At 48.3% G+C, this 20,314-nt stretch overlaps 4 pseudogenes; 3 read left to right on the top strand and 1 right to left on the bottom strand.

Moving 5' to 3' along the window:
- The first annotated feature begins 13,401 nt into the window (after positions 1–13,401).
- On the top strand, positions 13,402–13,520 carry LOC143931365 (5S ribosomal RNA; annotated as a pseudogene).
- A 2,509-nt stretch (positions 13,521–16,029) lies between these two features.
- Positions 16,030–16,148, top strand: LOC143931771 (5S ribosomal RNA; annotated as a pseudogene).
- A 110-nt stretch (positions 16,149–16,258) lies between these two features.
- Positions 16,259–16,377, top strand: LOC143932227 (5S ribosomal RNA; annotated as a pseudogene).
- A 1,521-nt stretch (positions 16,378–17,898) lies between these two features.
- On the bottom strand, positions 17,899–18,017 carry LOC143931308 (5S ribosomal RNA; annotated as a pseudogene).
- Between the last annotated feature and the right edge of the window lie 2,297 nt (positions 18,018–20,314).

Below are 20,314 nucleotides of genomic sequence, written 5' to 3'. Positions count from 1 at the left end.
ATCCATGCAAATGTGTTGGAATGGATATTGTGGTATAGGGAACTTCCCTTTCTGTGGTCTTATACCTCCCTGAGCATTGTGTCTTGCACATATAAGACATTGAGAGCAAAAAGTTTTTTGAGTAATTTGTGAATCCATAGGCTGTACATACTTTATTTAACATCTCAGTCATCCCCCTGTTTGACACATGCGTTACTCCATGTGTCAATACTGCTGCATACCTAAATAAAGATTTTGGTAATACCGGTTTCCCTTCAGGTGATGTGTAAATGTCATCAATTATTGTGTAACCCTTTGTTTTCCAATATTGTTTTTTTCCCAGGGGGGGCATTTTGCTGCATTTCAGTAAGGACTGTATGATCTATCTGTATGATTTCCTGTTCTGTCATTATTTTATGTGTTTCTTGTGCCGCTATTTTGGCAGCTTCATCTGCCCTTTTATTTCCCTTTGAGATGGGGTCCGTATATTTTGTGTGTGCTTGACATTTACAGATTGCAAGCTTTTTTGGTAACTGTATTGCATCTAGGAGTTCTAAAATGAAGTCCGTATGTGAAATTGGTTTACCACTGGAGGTGACCATCCCCCTGTTTTTCCATTGTTGTGCAAAAATATGTCCTGTTGAAAAGGCATATTGACTGTCAGTGTATATGGTTACAGATTTTCCTTCTGACAGTATACATGCTCTTGTCAGTTCTACAAGTTCTGCAACTTGTGCTGAATAATGTTTTGGTAGTGGCCCCGCTTCCAAAATCTCATCCTGTGTCACTACTGCATATCCTGTTGCATTTGTGCCATCTGGATTTTTCTTACTAGAACCATCAACAAAAAGTATCATGTCAGAGTTAGATAATGGTACATCTTTCAGATCACTTCATGGCAGTACCTTTTCAGCGATGGCAACAGTGCAGTCATGTTTATACCCGTCCGTAGGAAGTAGTAGTGTGGATGGTTTTAATGTAGTACACCTCTGTATTGTTAAGTGAGGTTTTGTCAAGAGTATTGTCGTGCAGGGCTCAAATGTGATACCTTTTGTTGTAACAGGATAACAAACACTGCATGTGGTACCTTTTCAGTTAGTAAAGTTGAATAAAGACACCAGTCCATCCGGTTCAGCTTGAGTGAGTGTCTAGCCCCTACCCCTGTACACCCACATCGTTCTCCACCCCCAAGGATCCAACGTCCCCATTCATATACCAGGGCCAAACCGGGACAGAAGCCAATCAACCCACCTGCATGTCCCCGGAGTGCGGGAGGAAACCAGAGCACCCGGAGGAAATCCACGCAGGCACAGGGAGTACATGCAAACTCCAGGCAGGCAGCGCCATGATTGGGATTCGAACCATGACCCCCTTCACTGCTAGGCGAGAGTGCTAACCACTACACCGCTGCTGCTACCAGTGCTTGTGCACAGGGTGGAAGTGCTCTAGTTGCACTGTCTAATTCTGTAGAGTAATCCTTCCTCTAAAACCACCTGTGCCTCTTCCTCTATGAGACCCCTCTGGTTCTGCCTCAGCAGTGTACTCTTCTGCATCCTCCTCTCCTTTATCACCTTGCATAAGAACCTTTACTTTCACATTCTTTTTTGCTTTTGCTTTCAAATACTTCTCAGAATGCTTAGCATATTGTAAAACATCTAAAACTGATGCAGTTCGGTAAGTAACCATGTTTTTAACAATGTAATCCTTATGATCCTGTTTCAATCCATTTAAAAAAAACAATCTTTAGCTGTTGTTAATATGCACTATTCACATCCTCAGCTTCGGGGAGCCCGGAGAACACTCTAAAAATCTCTCGTAAATTTATTTAGGTAGTCACTGACACTTTCTTTGTCTTCTTGTACTGTCATATTTATTTTTTGCCAATCAGTCCGTTGTACCCATCTAAGCTGGCATCTGTTCAGTAGGGCAGTCAACCTGTTTCCTAAGTCTGGGCTTTCTGGAGGCAATGGATCCCCCCGTCCATGTGCATTTGCTGGGGCGCAGGGGTGTTCCTCACCGTCCTCCACACCATACCTAATAGGAGGTTTACTTAGTCTCTTGGCTCCTGCTGGGGCACCTAGTGCATGAGTTATGGCGTCATTTAACCACTTAAGGACCAGGCCTATTTTTCGGACTTGGTGTTTCCATGTTTAAAACAGTTTTTTTTTGCTAGAAAATTACTTAGAACCCCCAAACATTTTATATTGTTTTTTTTTCTAACACCCTAGAGAATAAAATGGCGGTCATTGAAATACTTTTTTTCACACCGTATTTGCGCAGCGGTCTTAGAAGCGCACTTTTTTTGGAAAAAATTCACTTTTTTGAATAAAAAAATAAGACAACAGTAAAATTAGCCCAATTTTTTTTTATACTGTGAAAGATAATGGTATGCCGAGTAAATTGATACCCAACATGTCACGCTTCAAAATTGCGCCCGCTCGTGGAATGGCGTCAAACTTTTAGCCTCAAAAATCTCCATAAGCGACATTTAAAAAATTCTACAGGTTGCATTTTTTGCGTTACAGAGGAGGTCTAGGGCTAGAATTATTGATCTCGCTCTACCGATCGCGGCGATACCTCACATATGTGGTTTGACCACCGTTTTCATATGCGGGCGCTACTCACGTATGCGCTCGCTTCTGTGTGCAAGCTCGTCGTAACGGGGTGTTTTTAAAAATTTTTTTTTTTTTTCTTATTTATTTTAATTTATTTTATTTATTTTTACACTTTAAAAAAAAAAAAAATGGATCACTTTTATTCTTATTACAAGGAATGTAAACATCCCTTGTAATAGAAAAAAGCATGACAGGTCCTCTTAAATATGAGATCTGGGGTCAAAAGGTCCTCAGATCTCATATTTGGGCTAAAATGCAACAAAAAAAAAAAAAATCTGACATTTAAAAAAAATATATACCTTTAAGAGGTATGGGCGGAAGTGACGTTTTGACGTCGCTTCCGCCCTCCTATGGTATAGAGACGAGTGGGGGCCATCTTAGCCTCACTTGTCTCTATGCCCAGTAGACTGAAGGACCCGATCGCCTCCGCCGCTACCGACGGCTCCGGTAAGCGGCGGAAGGTGCGGGAGGGCGGCGGGAGGGGGGGTGGCACCTCTCCCGCCGCCGATAGCGGTGATCTCGCGGTGAATCTGCCGCGGAGACCACCGTTATCGTACAGCCGACCGCCACCTGAAGAGATGGATATCTCGGTTGTGGCAGCAGCTGCTGCCGTTACCGAGATATCCCTCTTCAAAAAATGGACGAACATCGTCGTGCGGTGGTCGGCAAGTGGTTAATGTTTCAAGGATCGATCTGTTCATCTCCAGGACTGAACTACTGTCTGGAGAGATTGAGGAAGTGGAGTTGGGGTTTTGTTCAGAGGCGGTTCCTTTGACAGGGGTGGATGTCACAGGGAAGGTGTTACTCTGGGCAGTTGCTTGCACCTGAGGGGGAGGACCATTATAGGGAGGTGGTCTCTGGGTATAGCAGATGAGATAATCCTCTTTGTCCACTAGGGACAATTGGTCTTGGCATTTTTCCTTTGTTCTTCCTTCTACCCTAATTCTAGCATGCTGAAGCCAATACTCCACCATTTCCAACCCATACCTTTTTTGAACTTTGGGTCCTGACATTTTAAGCTTATCCACAGGGCCCCAAAATAGAACTTTCTTTCTTTTTAATTTTTTTTTTTAGTATTCTGATTCAGAACTTAGCCTTTTGACTTATAAATGTACCCAAATATAAACAGCATTGCATCATTAACACTTCACAGTTGAAAGTCTATGAATTCTAAAAATAACTCCAATCCAATATAAATATTTACTTTAAGACTATTATTCAGACTCTTTCCCACCAAAAGTCCTAATATTTTCACAGATGCACAAATTGACTTCTGTCAGGCAATCTGCATTTTCTTGTTTCCAAGAAACAGCTTCTTGACCATCATAGTAATGAAAACATCCTCAGCCTTTTTTTTCTTTTCTTTTCACATTCATCAAGCCACCTGATAATAATTCTACAACATTCTATTTACTCCAAAGTGCAATCTACCTTCTTTTTCTTTTATGCTAAGTTTCAATATTTACAATATAACCCTTCTGTATTGTCATAGCTAGTCAAGGGTTAACTTTTACAACTTCTGGCAGAAGCAATCCTTCCATGAGGGGAGGGGGAGGGGGAGAGTGAGTGCAGTGCGTTAGGTGAAGAATGACTTCTTATCTTCTTAGAAATACGCAGCACAAAAACATGTAAATGAACAAAGCATTACAAGAGAAAAAACATCAGCACTCCCCACACTATCGAGAGAATCAAAAAGGGTTAAACATGAACAAAGATAAAGTAAAAACACACAGAAGAAAGTTAGCCTTGCGATCTTTTTAGATCACTTAACTAAACAGCGCTTAAATAGTCAGGCATTCAACCTCTGACATTTCGGTATACCTCAAATCTTTTTGTTATCTGTCCGGACAGCGGGCGACGTAATTTTTTACCTTAGACAACGTCCCCAAGTGTCTCTGTCTACGAGCACTGGACCACCTAGAATATTATAGGATCAATACCAATGTCGGCAATTACAACACATTAAACCAGAAGCAAAGAGAAAGAGAAGAAAAGACTCTTAGAAAGAATTAAGAATAATTTAAATTATCTTACCTCTCAAACACCTGGACTGGATCACACAAGGTTCGGAAACAGACAGTGGAATCCAGATCTTTTTGCCCCCGCCCCTTTTTCACCAATAACTTTGAATGGGGGGACTTTTAATCGTTCGGTGAGCTTCAAAGTCCAATACTCACCGAAGTTTTGTCGGGGCCGTCTGATCTGAAAACCAGCTTCCGGCTCGAAAGACCAAAAATGTTAGGAATTTCCCTTGTGATCAGTAAAAACTCCAGGTGTTCTGAGAAGCAGGAAAAATTATTTCTGATGTGGCCCACAAAAGAGAGACATGCTTACAGAACAAAAGCTGAAGAAAAATGTCTGCCAAAAGACTGTGTCCCGCCTTCACATACCCCATAAGAATAACATCTCTATGCTTCTATTGGCTGAGGGAACATAAATAACGTTGTCATGGCACAGAATGGCACTTTATTAGCTATTCATGTTCCGTACATTCTTAGGCTATCATATTTAGTTAAATCTAATCATCCTACTTACTATGGAGTTAATTAGGACAAAACAATACAATGAGTTAATACAATAATGTGCTCAGAAGTAAGCTTTTTAACAAATCAGTCTCAGGACTATTGTTTTTCTAATAGTCACACAATAAACATTTAAAACTTTTCTAACACACGCCTTTCAATAAAGTCTGCTTACCCTCCATCCAGCCACCACCATGGAACCAAACCAAGCTTTGTATATTATATCAAGTTATACCATTGCAGCATATAGTAAAAGTTCAAAGCTTTGGCTTGAAACCTTGTCCCTGTATCACCCTCTCCACTAGGGATGAGCTCAGGCGCGTTCGCATGGTCCACGTGCAGAGCCCACCAGGAAGTCGGCGCAGCGCTGTGCTAATCACAGCCTGTGAGACATTGCTCGATCTCTGCAGCCGTGCATCGGGGCAATTTCTCACTGCCTGTGATTAGTGCAGCGCTGCGCCGACTTCCTGGCAGGCTCTGCACGTGGACCATGCTAACACGCCTGAGCTCATCCTTACTCTCCACATTGCATACCCATTTGCAATTTATGGCCACAAAGTGGCATTCAGAGCTTCCGATCTGGAAGATTTTACCCCCTTCCTGACCAGAGCAATAAAATCTGAGATTTTTATTGTGACTGTGACATTACGCGGACACAATTTTGACACTATTTTGGGACCACTGGCATTTATACAGTGATCAATGCTATAAAAATGCACTGATTACCTACTAGTTCCACAAAGGTCCTTCTAAGGACTGGTAAGGTATAGCGTACTACAGTATATAGGGTTGAGTGATAATCCTTAAGGACTGGTATAGGTCCACAATATATAGGGTTGAGGTGCACTACTGCTGACTACTGCCCTATTCTGCAGCAGTCCTTTATGAGTATAGGGACTGAGGTACAGTCTGCTAATCACAACCTACTATTTGCACAAAGATCCTTCTAAGGACTGGTAAGGTATAGCGTACTACAGTATATAGCAGGGATATACAATTAGCGGACCTCCAGCTTTTGCAGAACTACAAGTCCCATGAGGCAGAGCGAGACTCTGACAGCCACAACCATGACACCCAGTGGCAGAGGCATGATGGGACTTGTAGTTTTGCAACAGCTGGAGGTCCACTAATTGCATATCCCTGGTATATAGGGTTGAGTGAGGTACAGTCTGCTAATCCTTAAGGACTGGTAAAGGTCCACAATATATAGGGTTGAGGTGCACTACTGCTGACTGCTGCCCTATTCTGCAGCAGTCCTTTATGAGTATAGGGACTGAGGTACAGTCTGCTAATCACAACTGCAATGCTTTGCAGCAGGGCTCATTCTTGCACTACAACTAGAGTATATGGGAGAGGTTGCAGTGTCATGGCACCAGCACCAGTGCCTAAGGCCCAATTTCTCAGCCCCTGTTTAACAGGGGCATGTAATTACAATTCTTGATATAATATTTCACAGCAGGGCCTGTTACTGTGCCCACGGAGAGTAACTGTGAGGACAAATAGTGTTGTGGCACCAGCACCACCACAACCACCAAAAGCCCAATTTTTCTACCACTGTTCATCAATGGCATGTAATTACAATTCTTCATATAATCGTTCACAGCAGGGCGCTTCAGCGCCCACCAAGAGTCACTTTGAGGGCTTACAATGTTGTGGCAACACCAACACCTTGTTCCGCCATTTCTGCTGAGCATATAGGGCAGGCCCCTACTTTCAAACATCCAACTTACAAACGTCTCCTACTTGCAAACGGAAGGAGACAGCAGCAAGTGAGATGAAATAAGATGGACGACAAAACAAATTATACAGGGGTGATAACCCTTCCCTATGTTTTCCAAAAAGCTTAAAAATAGATTTTTTGACTGGAGCTACACTTTAAAAATGTACTAGTTCAAAATTACAAACAGATTCTACTTAACACAACAAACCTACACAATCCCTGTCTTGTACCGCCTGTATACTGCTGTTCTGAGTATATAGGGCCTGGGGGCCCCACATCTTTCCTTTTTTTTTAATATGGGTACGGGGTTCCCCTTAATACCCGTACAAGACCCAAAGGCGCTGGTAATGGGCAGGGGGGCTACCCATGCCATTTTTCTCAATGATTTTCATCCATATTGCAGGAACCAGATATTACATTAAAACCGCAAGCAGTTTTAAATGACTTTTTTTAAATGTCATTTTGTGCAGGGACTGTTCTAAACACAGGAATCACGTGGCACTTCACAGGCATACTATAGACACCCCCCAGGCACGATATTTAAATGAATATTTCTTCACTTTAATCTTTATTAAAGTCAGTGCTCCAGAAAAAACGGAAGTTTTTAAAAACATTTTAGGCATTGACCCATGTCCCCTGGGGCAGGAGCCAGGTTCCCAAACCCTTTTTAGGACAATATCTTGCATATTAGCCATTCAAATTAGCACTTTTTATTTCGAACGTTCGAGTCCCATAGACTTCAATGGGGTTCTAAAGTTCGCACAAATTTGTGGTCCGTTCGAAAGTTCTGGTGCGAACCGAACCGGGGGGTGTTGAGCTCATCCCTAATGTACATGTTTTCTGGAGTACCTCCCCCAAAAGAGAAGCCCTCCCAGCATGACTGTAAGAATAGCAGGAACAGTCCTAAAAGTCCAGAACTAGACGACAGCCGTTCATGATGGTACTGCAAGAAACAGAAGAAAATACATCCTCAGACTAAACAAATTATCTGTACGTTCTGCTAACAGGAGGTTATAATCCTGCTGGCAAAAAATAAAACTTTGTACATAAAAGTTTGTGAAGGAGGAGCCCCTCCACAGTAGTGATGCCACATGACACTAGGCCTCACCCAAGGATCTTCTTCAGGAGACCATCACTGGAAGCAGATTAGGGAACTAGTCCACAAGAAAGGAATTTAAGGGGTTTGCAGCTAGAGTTTGGTGAACAGTTTGAGCCAAGCAAAAGTTTGAACCGAACATCACCTGTTTAGCGAACACCTGAATTTGCGGGGCTCTTAGGGTTGCCACCTTTTCCTCAAGCCAAACCTGAACACTTTAGCGGCGCATGGCAAATTTTTTTTTGTGGTATGCACTATAGGATTTTACTGAAACTACTGGTACCATCCACTGCTCTACCGACACCGTCCTCTGCTCTACAGACACCGTCCTCTGCTCTACCGACACCGCCCTCTGCCGTACCGACACCGTCCACTGCCCTGGTGACATCGTCCACCTCCCTCCCCACAGACTCCCCTTCCTTATATTGGTCACCCCCCTCAATTAGATCAGGGAACCCACCCAAAACCCCTGCCCCAAAAGACCCCCATTGGACTGCCTTACCGAGAGCCGCTTTGAGCCAGGAAGTGTGGGATCTGGAGTTTGGGGGTGGAACTCCTCTACTGTAGTGCTGTTTTCCTTCCTTCCATTGTGTGTCCTTGGGGAGAAGTGTGCCGGCAAAACACAGGCTGCTGTTAGCAATTATTGGGGCCCCATAGAGCTATACTCATGGGGCCCCCATCCCCTGAGGAGGGAAAGAGGTGGGGGAGGGAGGCGAGAAAGGGGAAGGTAAGAGGAGGAGGTGAGAGAGAGGCGGTGGTGGGGGGGTGAGAGAGGGGAGGGGGGTTTGTGAAAGGGCGTGAGAGTGGGGTGAGATGGTGGGGGTGAGAGGGATGGGTATGAGAGAGAGGGGGTGAGGGTGAGAGGATAGGGATGAGAAGGTGGGGGTGCAAGAGGGGGGATTAGAGAAAAAAGTGGTGGGTGCGAGTGAGGGGGTGAGCGAGAGGCAGAGAGAGAGAAGGGGTGAGCGAGAGAGAGGTGGTGAGAGAGAGAGGGTATTGAGCAAGAAAGAGAGAGGGCATTGAGCAAGAAAGAGAGAGGGCATTGAGCAAGAAAGAGAGAGGGCATTGAGCAAGAAAGAGAGAGGGCATTGAGCAAGAAAGAGAGAGGGCATTGAGCAAGAAAGAGAGAGGGCATTGAGCAAGAAAGAGAGAGGGCATTGAGCAAGAAAGAGAGAGGGCATTGAGCAAGAAAGAGAGAGGGCATTGAGCAAGAAAGAGAGAGGGTATTGAGCGAGAGAGAGAGGGTGTTGAGCGAGAGAGAGAGGGTGTTGAGCGAGAGAGAGAGGGTGTTGAGAGCGAGAGAGAGAGGGTGTTGAGAGCGAGAGAGAGAGGGTGTTGAGAGCGAGAGAGAGAGGGTGTTGAGAGAGAGAGGGTGTTGAGAGCGAGAGAGAGAGGGTGTTGAGAGCGAGAGAGAGAGGGTGTTGAGAGCGAGAGAGAGAGGGTGTTGAGAGCGAGAGAGAGAGGGTGTTGAGAGCGAGAGAGAGAGGGTGTTGAGAGCGAGAGAGAGAGGGTGTTGAGAGCGAGAGAGAGAGGGTGTTGAGAGCGAGAGAGAGAGGGTGTTGAGAGCGAGAGAGAGAGGGTGTTGAGAGCGAGAGAGAGAGGGTGTTGAGAGCGAGAGAGAGAGGGTGTTGAGAGCGAGAGAGAGAGGGTGTTGAGAGCGAGAGAGAGAGCGGGGGTGTTGAGAGCGAGAGAGAGAGAGAGGGTGTTGAGAGCGAGAGAGAGAGAGAGGGTGTTGAGAGCGAGAGAGAGAGAGAGGGTGTTGAGAGCGAGAGAGAGAGAGAGGGTGTTGAGAGCGAGAGAGAGAGGGTGTTGAGAGCGAGAGAGAGAGAGAGAGGGTGTTGAGAGCGAGAGAGAGAGAGAGGGTGTTGAGAGCGAGAGAGAGAGAGAGAGGGTGTTGAGAGCGAGAGAGAGAGAGAGAGGGTGTTGAGAGCGAGAGAGAGAGAGAGGGTGTTGAGAGCGAGAGAGAGAGAGAGGGTGTTGAGAGCGAGAGAGAGAGAGAGGGTGTCGAGAGCGAGAGAGAGAGAGAGGGTGTCGAGAGCGAGAGAGAGAGAGGGTGTCGAGAGCGAGAGAGAGAGAGGGTGTCGAGAGCGAGAGAGAGAGAGGGTGTCGAGAGCGAGAGAGAGAGAGGGTGTCGAGAGCGAGAGAGAGGGTGTCGAGAGAGAGAGAGAGGGTGTCGAGAGAGAGAGAGAGAGAGAGGGTGTCGAGAGAGAGAGAGAGAGAGGGTGTCGAGAGAGAGAGAGGGAAGGGGGTGGGCGAGAGAGAGAGAAGGGGAGTGGGCGAGAGAGAGGGGGGGTTACCGAGAGCCGCTTCGAGCCAGGAAGTGTGGGAGCTGGAGTTTGGGGGTGGAGCTCCTCTACTGTAGTGCTGTTTTCCTTCCTTCCATTGTGTGGGGAGCCTTGGGGAGAAGTGTGCCGGCAAAACACAGGATTCAGGACACGTGAAATTGTGAATTCACTCACTAGGCTGCTGTTAGCAATTATTGGGGCCCCATAGAGCTATACTCATGGGGCCCCCATCCCCTGAGGAGGGAAAGAGGTGGGGGGAGGGAGGCGAGAAAGGGGAAGGTAAGAGGAGGAGGTGAGAGAGAGGCGGTGGTGGGGGGGTGAGAGAGGGGAGGGGGGTTCGTGAAAGGGCGTGAGAGTGGGGTGAGATGGTGGGGGTGAGAGGGATGGGGATGAGAGAGAGGGGGTGGGGATGAGAGGATGGGGATGAGAAGGTGGGGGTGCAAGAGGGGGGATTAGAGAAAAAAGTGGTGGGTGCGAGAAAGGGGGTGAGCGAGAGGCAGAGAGTGAGAGAGAGGGGGTGAGCGAGAGGCAGAGAGTGAGAGAGAGGGGGTGACCGAGAGAGAGGTGGTGAGAGAGAGGGTATTGAGCGAGAGAGAGAGAGGGTATTGAGCGAGAGAGAGAGAGGGTATTGAGCGAGAGAGAGAGAGGGTATTGAGCGAGAGAGAGAGAGGGTATTGAGCGAGAGAAAGAGAGAGGGTGTTGAGCGAGAGAAAGAGAGAGGGTGTTGAGCGAGAGAAAGAGAGAGGGTGTTGAGCGAGAGAAAGAGAGAGGGTGTTGAGCGAGAGAAAGAGAGAGGGTGTTGAGCGAGAGAAAGAGAGAGGGTGTTGAGCGAGAGAAAGAGAGAGGGTGTTGAGCGAGAGAAAGAGAGAGGGTGTTGAGCGAGAGAAAGAGAGAGGGTGTTGAGCGAGAGAAAGAGAGAGGGTGTTGAGCGAGAGAAAGAGAGAGGGTGTTGAGCGAGAGAAAGAGAGAGGGTGTTGAGCGAGAGAAAGAGAGAGGGTGTTGAGCAAGAGAGAGAGAGGGTGTTGAGCAAAAGAGAGAGAGGGTGTTGAGCAAGAGAGAGAGAGGGTTTTGAGCAAGAGAGAGAGAGGGTGTTGAGCGAGAGAGAGAGAGAGAGAGGGTGTTGAGCGAGAGAGAGGGAGAGAGAGAGAGGGTGTTGAGCGAGAGAGAGAGAGAGAGGGTGTTGAGCGAGAGAGAGAGAGAAGGGGGGTGGACGAGAGAGAGAGGGGGGGTGGGCGAGAGAGAGAGGGGGGTGGGCAAGAGAGAGGGGGGTGAGCTAGAGAGGGGGTGTCACGTACCTGGTGTAGGAGCCCAGAATGCAGGGAGTGGCCTCTCGTAAGCCTCTGGCTCGAGAACCCTTGAAAGTGGGGACAGGGACTCTAGAGTTCAGAAGGCACAAGTGCCAAGCAGGTGTAGGACTGGTCCGGACCTCAGGGAAGGCGTAAGAACACAAGAGCGCTGGATCAGCAGGCAGCAGGAGATGCACAGGAACTTGGCAGAGCGCTGGATCAGCAGGCAGCAGGAGATGCACAGGAACTTTTCAGAGCGCTGGATCAGCAGGCAGCAGGAGATGCACAGGAACGTGGCAGGGACACTGGAGCAGCTGACAGTGAGGAGGTGTCCTGAAGCACAGAACAGTAATGGTGTCTAGTCGAGTGCGTGCGTTGAATGCTCTCTCTCCTGACGGGCTGGAGGCCCAGGACTGCTCCAGGTAGAAATCATGGTTGTAACCAGAGTCGGGGATATTGAAGCTAGTGTAAGTATCTGTAGTCTTTCAAGGCAGGTGAGTAAGGGAATGGTCCATATGCACGGCAGAGGAAAGGAGAGCGGCACTAGGCAGGGTATGAAGCATGTAGGCTAATCCACCGTCGCATGGGTGTCCCGGAGCTCTTGTGAGGCGACAGGTCTAGCGGTCCATGCGTGCTCTGCGAGGTAGCGGGGCCGAAGTCGGGCTCGTCTGTGGGTGGCGGGGTCGGTGTCCCCCAAGTGGTCTGAAGGTGGATGGCGACCTATGTCTGCGAGATCTGGACAGTTGAGTTTCCATGAGATCTTCAGTGCTGCGGGTGTTGGGTGAAATGTGGACCCAAAAATCAGCATACCAATTAGGTACTTCAACCAGTGGCAGGTCCAGCGTTTTGCAGAAGGTTTCTAGATCTTCTGCCACTGGTAAGAGGCTTGCAGAGCGAACAGAAACTTCCAGCGATAGCGGATGTCTCTCTGCCTCAGCACGTCAAGTAATGGGCGCAAGTCTCTTCGATATTTCAGCGTGATCGCCGAAAGATCCTGATATATCTGGATCGAATGGCCCTCAAATGTCAGGTTCGGATAGCTCCTAGTTTTTTTAAGAACCTCTTCTTTGAGGGTATAGTCGTTAACATAACAGATGACATCCCGTGGGGATCAGAATCTTTGCCCTTAGGCCTAAGGGCTCTATGTATCCGCTCCATAGCTATAGGTGTACCAGAGGGTCGGACTAGCAGCTGGTTGAATATGGATGTGACCGCTGGGAGGATTTGTTCGGGCTCGATCGACTCCGGGAGTCCTCTAATCCTCAGATTGTGCATTCGTCCCCTATTGTCGATGTCTTCGACATGGCGCTGGAGGTCTCTGAGCTGCCAGGTGTGTGTGTCGACTTTGCCTTGAGCCATCTGCAATTCATGCTGTTGTTGCGCCGCCATTAGCTCCATGGAGTTTACTCTCCCTATGATTGCTTGTATCTCGTGGCGGAGGTCCGAGATGGCCGTGGTCAGAGTGCTCTTTATATCGGCCGCGACAGTCCTCAGGTCGTGGATATTTGTTTGTGATGGGGAGATGGGATGTGGTTAGTGGTGGGAGAACAGGCCGCCATGTCGGCCCCCTGGTTCCTGAAGAGATCCGGTATTGTCTGGGTATTACAGGATCCCAGGTCCCTTGGTGAGCGGGATCTAGATGCAGAGGGTCCCCGTGAGGAGGTCCCCATGATGTGACAGTGTTTTTCAGGTAAAATCCTCTGTGATCGATCTTTTTTAGGCTAAGGTAAGACGGAGCAAAAAGCTTAAGCAGCCATCCTCTCTCTAGTCAAGCCACGCCCTCCCGGCTTTTTTTTTAATATGTTGTTGACGTCGACGACCTGTTTTATTTTTCTGCTTCTTTGCCGAGGTGACCATATTGGCGTTTGTCAAGAGGGTTGAGAGTGGCCAGCAAGATTGCCTACAGCCACATCACCCTGAATGCACCCGATCTTGTCTGATCTTGAATGCTAAGCAGGGTCAGGCCTGGTTAGTACCTGGATGGGAGACCGACTGGGAATACCAGGTGCCGTCGTTTTTTTTTTTTTTTTATGTTTTTGGCGTCGACGACCTGTTTTTTTTTTTTTTCTGCTTGTTTGCAGAGGTGACCATCTTGGTGTTTTTCAAGAGGGTTGAGAGTGGTCAGCAAGATCGCCTACGGCCCCATCACCCGAAATATGCCTGATCTCGTCTGATCTGGAGGCCGGTACACTCGGCAGGTAGGCTGGAGCAGAAGGAACACAACAGTCGAGCAGGAACAGCGGAAAGCCAGGGGTAGTCAAGGTACAAGCCGGGTCGGTAACAGACGGGCAGCAAACAGTTCCAAGGAAGAGGCAAAAGCGTAGTCAGACAGGCCGATGGTCGGAGGCTGGCAGAAAACAGACGTCGTCAGGAACAGGCCGGGTAAACAGGAATCAAGGACAACAGAGTAGCAGAAAGCAGGAACACCGGACACGCTGTAGACTGGACAGCAGGGAGGCACAGTAACAGGTTCCCTTAAGTAGCCTTCTGGGCACCAAAAACGGTCGAACGGTGCGTCTGCGTGCACCTACGTGTAACCGTGCGCCCGTTCGTGACCTCGCACACCCACGTGCGCCCGTTCGTGTCATCGTGCACCCGTGTGCGCTCGTTCGTACCAACGCACACCCGCGTGCACCCATTCGCGCCAACGTGCGCCCCAGGATACCGGTTAGTTCTTAACATAGGAATTCTGCGGGCAGGCCTCCCATGTACCATTGGATTACCGGAACGACCATGACATTGCCCCACCCCCCAGGGGCAGCCTCCGCATGCCCAACTGTGCCATCTTACCCGGATGGGACTTCTCAAAGGCAACAATCAATCTCCTGGCATGGATATTGGATTCCGGCTCCCAGCAATTTTCCTCAGGCCCATACCCCTTCCATTTCACCAGAAATTGGATCTGATTACGTCTTCTCCTGCAATCCAAAATGGCTTAAACCTCGTATTCGACTTCTCCATCGACGATCACAAGTTCAGGGGGACCGACCTTTCCGGTTGGCAAAGGAATCTGGAACTGCAGGTTTGAGTAGGGCCACATGAAAAACCGGATGGATCCGAAATGATTCTGGTAACTTCAGCTCATATGCCACACTATTCACCTTCCTTACAACCGGAAAGGGACCCACAAACCTTGGGCCCAATTTCTTGGACGGGCAAGCCAGCTTCAAATTCAAGGTGGATAACCAAACCTGATCCCCGACCTTGAGATCAAGTTCCCCCCTTCTTTTTCTGTCAAACACCTCCTTGTTGTAGTTCTGAGTCTTTGTCATGGTCTCCTGTAGAAGCCTATTGTTTGCCTTGAAGAAGTTAAGGTTTTCTTGGACAGCTGGTACCGGGCATTCAGGGAGGTTGTTGGATAGGAACAGAGGATGAAAGCCGTAATTCGCAAAAAACGGGGATTGCTTCGTGGCAGAATGAACAGAATTATTGTATGCAAATTCGGCAAGGGGTAGCATCCAGGTACTAACCAGGCCTGACCCTGCTTAGCACCTGCTGAGAGAAAACAATACTCCACACAATTGAAGTACTTAACCATAAATATACTTTACTATAATTATGATAAACAGGTGGTTAGAATAATTGTACTGTCATCCTAACGTAAAATGACAGAACAATGAATGCAAAACAACAATTTTACTGAGTTTACTTCCTCTTTCATTCCCTGCAAAGGAAAAGCATAATGAACAACTATGCATCGCATAGTAGTCCATTATGTGTCACTTACCTGATACAAGAGCCAGTGAAGTCACTGCTGTCCCCTGTAGTCCGGCGCATCCATCTTATCGGCGGGGTCACGCAGCTCCGCCGCTGTCATTCGGCGAAGCCGCGATGACGTCACTCCCGCGCCTGCGCACGAGAGCCGACACACGTCGCTGGAAATGCCACGCTCAGTGTGCCTGCACCCCCGCTGTCTACGGCACATGCGCCGTAGACAGCGGTGCCTGTCTTCAGGCAAATATCTCCTAAACCGTATAGGTTTAGGAGATATTTCTTGGACCTACAGGTAAGCCTTAATCTAGGCTTACCTGTAGGTCAAAGTGTGTTGTAAGGGTTTACAAAAAGCTGGGCTCCTCCGCTAGTAAAAGAGCTAGCAGAAGATAGCGGAGGAGTCCGGCGAGAAGACCCCCGGAGCTGTGCAATAAACTATTTTAACCCTTGTGTGTCATCTACTGTGGGACATTCACCTGGTTGGACGCTCCTGCCCCCTTTTAGGCATACTGACCACGTGACCACGGCACAACTTCAGGTCACTTTCTTTCAGTATCTGTCATTCCCATTTCATCATTGTTATAAGAGTCTCCGAGCACAAATAAAAAAAAAAAGCATACGGCACCTGGTATTCCCAGGCAGTCTCCCATCCAGGTACTAACCAGGCCTGATCGTTGGTCCAACTGGGAATACCATGTGCTGTAGGCTTTTTTTAATATGTTGTTGGCAACGACAACCTGTTTTATTTTTCTGCTTGTTTGCTGAGGTGACCATCTTGGCGTTTGTCAAGAGGGTTTAGAGTGGCCAGCAAGTTCGCCTACGGCCACATCACCCTGAATGCTCCCAATCTCGTCTGATCTCGGATGCTAAGCAGGGTCGGGCCTGGTTAGTACCTGGATGGGAGATCGCCTGGGAAAACTAGGTGCCGTAGGCTTCTTTTTTAATATGTTGACGTCGACGACCTGTGTTTTTTTTTTTTTTGCTTGTTTGCAGAGGTGACCATCTTGGCGTTTGTCAAGAGGGTTGAGAGTGGTCATCAAGACGGCCTATGGCCACATCACCCTGAATGCACCCAATCTCGTCTGATCTTGGATGCTAAGCAGGATCAGGCCTGGTTAGTACCTGGATGGGAGACTTCCTGGGAATACCAGGTGCCGTAGGCTTTTTTTTTATTTGTGCTCGGAGACTCTTATAACAATGACAGATACTGAAAGAAAGTGACCTGAAGTTGTGCCGTGGTCACGTGGTCAGTATGCCTAAAAGGGGGCATTCCTAAGTAGTACTAAAAAAGAAAAGGGGATAAAAAGAAAAAGGGGGAACGGGAGGGTGCGACAACCTCCGGAAACATCCGACAGGGCAGGGAGGAACCGAGGCCATCTTATAACGATGAGGCTCCTCCCACAAATGACGGCGGGCCTACGTTCCGCCTCCCCACTTGTCCTTAGAGACTCTTATAACAATGATGAAATGGGAATGACAGCTACTGAAAGAAAGTGACCTGAAGGTGTGCCGTGGTCACTTGGTCAGTATGCCTAAAAGGGGGCAAAAAGTACAACAGACAGGGAGATGATAATACAAAGTATTCAACCTGAACCAATCAATCAGTCGAATGAAGAAACGCTTGGGACATCTCTGTTACCGGCTCCGGGATGTACCTGGCATAGCCTTAAGACCTCCACCTACCCAATCTCTTATTGATATGCACGGGGACCCCCTGACGTGAAGCTGCAGAGGCTGCCCCGATCCTAAAGGAGTGACCCGAGTAGGACTTGGGGTTGAGCCCCAAATTCCCCAAAAGTGTGCGGCAATATTTGATGAAAAGTGATGATGTGAGCGGGGCCCCGTTAAAGGGCAAAAGAGGACCATCCCTGGGTTGTCCTGCCAACTGGAGCAACAACAGATCAAAAACCATGACCGGGCACCAACTAGAATTGATCCTGAAAAACCTGATATCTGTGCCGGACCCAATCTGTTGCGTCTTACAAACCTCTAAATGTAATAAAAAATTATCAGGATACCTAACTAATTGATTAATGATCAGAATGTGGCAGAGTGCCCCCTTACACATACACTATATTGTCAAAAGTATTGGGACACCTGCCTTTACACATGAACACACACGAAATTTAATGGTGTATAGAGTACAGGAATTAAGAGCAAGCAATAAACAAAACAGAAGCAGAAAAATAAAACAGGTCATCGATGCCAACAACATATAAAAAAAAATCCCACGGCACCTGGTTTTCTCCCTGAGTCTCCCATCCAGGTACTAACCAGGCCCGTCCCTGCTTAGCATCCGAGATCAGACGAGATAGGGCACGATAGGGCGCATTCAGGGTGATGTAGCTGTTGGCCATCTTGCTGGTCACTCTAAACCCTAAACAAATGACAAGATGGTCACCTTGGCAAACAAGCAGAAAAATAAAACAGGTCGTCGACGCCAACAACATATTAAAAAAAACATGCGGCACCTTGTATTCCCAGGTGGTGTCCTATCCAGGTACTAACCAGGCCCGACCCTGCTTAGCATCCGAGATCAGATGGTATCGGGCGCATTCTTGGTGATGTGGCCATAGGGGATCTTGCTGGCCACTCTCAACCCTCTTGACAAATGCCAAGATGGTCACCTCGGCAAACAAGCAAAAAAGAAACAGGTCGTCGACGCCACCAACATATTAAAAAAAAGCCTACGGCACCTGGTATTCCCAGGTGGTGTCCTATCCAGGTACTATCCAGGCCAGACCCTGCTTAGCATTCAAGATCTGACAAGATCAGGTGCATTCAGGGTGATGTCGCCGTAAGCAGCCTTGCTGGCCATTCTCAACCCTCTTGACAAACGCCAAGATGATCACCTCGGCAAACAAGCAGAAAAATAAAACAAGTGGTCGACGTCAACAACATATTAAAAAAAGCCTACGGCCCCTGGTATTCCCAGGCGGTCTCCCATCCAGGTACTAACCAGGCCTGACCCTGCTTAGCATCCGAGAGCAGATGGGAGGCGGGGTTGAAGAAGTGCCTGCTGGGTCTGCGGATGATTGACCCTGGTTAGTAATTTCTGACGTTTGACCCCTAAGCGTGTCTTGCAGGGAGGGAGTTGTATGAATTAGCTCTGCTAATGAGTCTTTAACCACTCTTTTGATCAACTCTGTAACTTGTTCCACCTCTGCCTTTTTTCGCGATCCGTGCAGGCTTGAAAACAGTCTTTACAGATCAGTTTATCTGTCATCGGGGGGTGCACATCACGCCCTACATTCCCTCTTTACCTGCCTGGGAGGGCTAGCTGACCGATGCCTTTTGGATCTTGGTCTTTCCTTAGAATGATGAGAGCTAGTTGAGCGGCTGTGCGCCGAACTTGGGCATGTGCGTCCATTGTGATGACCAGATGTCTGATTAGACGTTCTCTTGTGTATAGGGCTGAAACGAAAGTAATAGTGCAAGGCACTCTTTTAGTCTGGGATAAACGCAAAAAATCCGAAAAAAAACAAAAAAAACATGAGGTACCTAAGAAAGCAAGGGTCTTGGTCTAGCAGCGGCTGACTCATAATCACAGGGCAGACAAGGGCAGAAAGCGACTGGACAGAATACTAAAGAAAGCACAATAGAATCCCATGAAACCCCCTGGCCATACACCCCCCCCCCCCCCCCGAGTGTGTGTGTGTGTGTGTGTGTGTGTATATATATATATATATATATATATATATATATATATATATATATATATATATATCATAGTTGCTAACTGTCCCGAATTTCCCGGGATTAGGACATTTGTCCCGGGAAATTTAATTTCCCGTTTTTTTTGCCGCCGGCCGCTAGAGGTCTATGGGAGGACAATGTCTCCGCCGGCCGCCATTTTTAAGAAGACCAGAAGTTGGTCTACACCTGTGGCGCCGCCCACCCCCGCGCCACAGTTAAATGTCTCCGCACGGCAACGGCGGCATGTCGGGGCGGGGGCCAGTCAGATGTCGGGGGCCAGTCATGGTATGTGGATGTCGGGGGCCAGTCTGTGGATGTCAGGGGGCCAGTCTGTGAATGTGGGGGCCTGTCTGTGGATGTTGGGGGCCAGTCTGTGGATGTGGGGGCTAGTCTGTGGATGTCGGGGCCAGTCTGTGGATGTCGGGGCCAGTGGTATGTCGAGGGCCAGTCTGTGGATGTGGGGGGGGGGCCAGTGGTATGTCGGGGGCCAGTCTGTGGATGTGGGGGGCCAGTCTGTGGATGTTGGGGGCCAGTGGTATGTCGGGGGCCAGTCTGGAGATGTGGAGGGGCAGGTCTGTGCAGGATGTGGAGGGGCAGGTCTGTGCAGGATGTGGGGGGGCGGTCTGTGCAGGATGTGGGGGGGCGGTCTGTGGATGTCAGAGGGGCACCAGATGTAAGGAGGAGCTCTGCTGATGGACACAGATGTGAGGAAGGTACCTCTGATGGGGCACCTGATGTAAGGACAGACTCCGCTTGGGACACCTGATGGCATCTGGTGGCAGGCAACATGGCTAGTGACGCGCTCATGGCTCCCACTGATTCTGCATTATGGTGAGTTGAATGATTTCATTTCATGTTACAATGTAATAATAGAAATAATGTGCTTCAATCATCCTGACACCAAAACAATCATGGCGCCGGGATGATTGAAGCGCCAACACCAGGTATTTGGAGTATCTTTATCTGCTGATTGTCAAACTCTGGAAAACACATATTGCTATTGTGGTGTAGGATCGGGGGGCTGCTGTCCCTCCTTTCCCTCTCCCCCCCTCCTTTCCCTCTCCATCCCCCTTCTTTCCCTCTCCAGCATTCATCTCAGACTCTAACCACACCCATTGGAGCCACGCACTACGTAAGCCACGCCCACTATTTACGTAAACCACGCCCATATTTCGTCGCGGCCCCAACCCTAATTATACCACGGCTCTGCCTACTGCCAAAAAAGTGTCCCGATTTTTATGTAAGCAGAACCGAATTCCAATGTAGGAAGTGGCTGCTGCCCCAAAAGACCCCCAGAAGGGGCTCCCCTCTTATAAGCGCTAGTTATCAACCCAAGACCGGGGACTGCATCTGGGAGAGGCCAGAACCCAGACGGAAAACTGCCCAGGGCAGAGGTAAGATACG

Source organism: Lithobates pipiens, unplaced genomic scaffold (assembly GCF_037356315.1).
Source record: "Lithobates pipiens isolate NorthernLeopardFrog02 unplaced genomic scaffold, aLitPip1_a1.2 Scaffold_25, whole genome shotgun sequence".
NCBI lineage: Eukaryota > Metazoa > Chordata > Amphibia > Anura > Ranidae > Lithobates > Lithobates pipiens.
Note: the sequence above shows the minus strand (reverse complement) of the source record. Positions and strands in the feature narration are given on the sequence as shown.